The following is a 3,698-nucleotide window of genomic DNA, read 5'->3' as shown; positions in this document are numbered from 1 at the left end:
AGAATGCAATTGTATAATTTGTACCAAACACCATTATTCACCAATAGTGTTTAATCCTATTACTACACAGCCTTCATTTCAGTAAGACCTCAAGATAGAATGTTTTGATAAAAGAAAAAGAAAATAGGATGCATTTATTTCTGAGTTCTTCCTATATCAGTCCCTACAGTTTGTCAATTCATAGCCACATTGTTTCTTTCAGATTTAAGAATCTATGGTACAGTATAGATTTGCAAACAGCAATTGAATCCTTGAGTGCAGCTGATAATTCTACATGGTTAAAACATCTTTTTGCAAATTTGAATACATACTTAGCATTTATATGGAATTCGTACGTATTCAGAGTAAGAAAGCAGTGAAAATGGCACACGAAACATTTATATATTCTTTATGTTAGTACTTTGTAACAAATTTGGCAAGAATAACAGCTTCCAAACTGGGTTTGTTTTTGCTTTTGGAATTTTTCTTCTTCCATGTAGAAAACTTAAGTTGAAAAGATTACTGTATTGTGTCTTCTCCCACACGCTGTTTATTTGAGATCTCCCCACAGATTTTTAATAGTACTCAAGCCCAAGAATTGTAGGCCATTCTAAAATGCTTATCTTTGTTTCTAAATAAGTACGTCACAGTTCACAAATAGAGTTGTTTATGCCAATAGTGATTTGCATGGGAGGGCTGGCAGAAGAAAGCCTTTTCTTTAACCTCATCTCAAAAATAATTATCTAGATATCCTTGATAAACCTGAAACATTCTGAAAAAAGTGTTTTGGGCCAATGAAACAAAAAGTGAACTCTTTAGCCACAATCACAAAGAGAAAAAAGAGTCGAAACATTTGGAGAGAAAGAAACATTTCTGAACAGTAAGCACAGGGTGTGTCTATGTGCTCCGGGATTAAATGGCAGCCACTGACAGAGGAAACATTTTGTGAGTGGACGAATGAAAAGATTAAATGAAATACTAAGATTTCTAGAATTTATTGTCCATAGTTAGTGAAATAATTGAATTTGAAAAGAAGCTGGATAATTGATCAGGAGAAACAGCTTGAAGTGTCTCCAGACTTTGAAAGTGGAACATCTGTGAGATCTCAATTTGAAGTGCATATGAAGAGACTTGAGAATTATTTTCAGCTTGAAGCTGCAAGGGGAAAAAATGCCAAGATTTTGTACAGAAAGACTTATTAGCTGGCTACAGAAGTATAGGGAAGGAGGAATTTTAAAGAGAGATTTTGGCAATTGCTGCATTCTCTGTTTATACGGTTGGAAGAAAATAGTTAAGAAAGTGCTAGGAGAGTTTGGAAGGAGCTGAACGAATTAGGATAGGCCAATGAATGAAATATGACCGAGAGCAGCACGGGTGGCCTAGAGATGGAGCTCTCGCCTCACAATCGGGAGGCTTCCATGCTAGGTAGTGGCAGATCTTACTCTGAGCGCAATGAGTAATTCGCATAGGCATCAGGAAGGGCATCAGGCCAGTAAATGGAGCACTGTTCAGTCACCCCAACTCCATGTTGCAAGGGATTACAGGGTTGAAAGAAAGAAAAAATGAAATATGACCGAGAGATTATAATTGGAAGCTGTTTTACACCTATAGTGATATTTCCCTATCACCGAGATCTTTTGGCTATGTTGGAATGTGCAAATATTTTCAGTTAACCTGCTTCAGGTTAGAGTGGAGACTGGAAAGGTGATTATTTGACTGCCCAGTGTGAAACTATCCAGAAGAGACGTTGGTATAGCTTAAGAGACGTGTGATATGGTAGCTATCACACACGTACCTTTTTAAGTTCTGCTGATAGGAGAGGCAAAAACCTGGGAAGTACCTGAGAGGCTCATTACCAGCAGACTTGAAATTACTAGTGCTTGAAGATATAGGATGTTTTGATGAATTGGCAATTGGAAAGGGAATTTAAGAATTGTTCAATAGTCTAGTATTAGCAATAAAGTAGAAAAGACTGAGAACATCAACAGCATATTAGTATGTGCTAATATTTGCCAGTTAGAAGATGGTGGAGTTGGAAGTGGAACTCCCTATTATTTCTCTCTGGGTGTGCCTGAAAGTCACAACAGAATACTGTCTTCGAAGTTGGGGACTCAGTACAAAGAGAGAGAGATTGTCTGGCCAAGGTGTTGCACATTTTTGGATGAACCCTTAAAATACTGAATCTCTTGATACTTAAGGTGATGCCTGATTTTCATCTACATATTTTTAACCTAAGTGTGCTGACTTTGTGTACAGATAGGGGAATTCACTGGGTGTGAATGGATAGGTTATCCACCTGAGTGAGGTTGCAGGAGGAGGCAGGATTCTCTCAAAGTAATAGTGGGATGGTAATCTGGAATTTAAGAGATTTCAAAGAGATGCTAGATGGTGAAAAAAAAGTAATAAATTGGGCAGAGTCAGTATAAGTGGTGGCACCAGGTTAGTGATCTCCCCATATGATTGATGAATTGTTCAAGTGGGATGATTGAAATTAGTTGGTGGCCTTGGACTAATGGAATAGAATTTAAGTGGAGAGAATAACGTGATCCTGCTAGTGACAGATTGGGGAAGATATGATGCACGGTGCTAGGTTTGCTGTTCTAAGGAAAGAGATTGCTGATAATCTCCACTTCTGGCACAATAGCCCCACACCTGTCTTTTGGTAGTTGGATTGTTAGTGCTCTTGGCCTCAAGTTGATGGTAACTGTAATAAGTCTGTGGTTATCTATAGCTTGATGGAGGAGGAACAGGTAGATCTCATGTGTCTTGCTGGGACCTCTCTGAGCAAGGGCACCAATGTTGTTCTCTTGGAGATTCATTCTATTGTGTTTCATGTTGTTCATCAACTAGTGTCAGGAAGGGAGCAGTGGCACTGATCTATAAAAATACAGTGAGCAAATGTAAGTGCCAATTTATTACACTGAGCTGTAAGAACAAGTTAAGGATCCTGCTGGCTGATCAGCATGATCTTTCAATGATTTCTGGACCTGATATTGGCATTGGAGTTATTTGGCTTATTGATACTGGGCAGTTTTGGTTACCATGTCTTGAGTGTTGGGTCTGGACAGATTTGGGAATACATGACCTCCAAGCAACTATCACTTTTGTCTCTTGTGATCTCAAGCCCAACATATTAAGACAAAATTTCAGAACAGTTGTTTAGTGATCTACATATGGAGTATAACATTTAGTTATTTGCCCTGATCAGATCACTTCCTGACTAAGATAACATTGCTATCCGTGACTTCTGTGGGGTGAAGAAGCATATTCGTAACAGCCTGTCCCATATGCTTTATTATCTAGGAGGATTATGGGGGGGACTTGAATAATTTCCCACAGCTTGGCAATAGGGGGACCACCTGGGCTCTCAATGAGATTGGTATTGGGCAACACTCAAAAGCAATCTACAGATAACTTTTCAAGATATCTAGTGCAGGGCTTTTCAACCAGTGGTATGGGTACCACCTGTGGTACATTGGCACCTAGCAGGTGGTACACGACCATCTTAGAAAACGTAGCGGGGGAGGGGAATGAGCTGAACCGGAGACAGCACCGCACAAGCCTGAGCGAGACGGCTGGAGCTGCAGGGCTGTCAGGGCTGAGCGGAAGCACCAGGATCAGCGCCAGGCTCCAGCTGGAGCTCGGCACTGATCCTGGCGCTTCTGAGCCCAGAAGAAGCGCCGATCAGCTGGAATGTTGCAGCGTCTCCAGGGTCTTGT

Source organism: Vipera ursinii (assembly GCF_947247035.1).
Source record: "Vipera ursinii genome assembly, chromosome: 2".
Lineage (NCBI taxonomy): Eukaryota > Metazoa > Chordata > Lepidosauria > Squamata > Viperidae > Vipera > Vipera ursinii.
The sequence above is the reverse complement of the archived record's forward strand: the minus strand, read 5'-3'. Positions refer to the sequence as shown.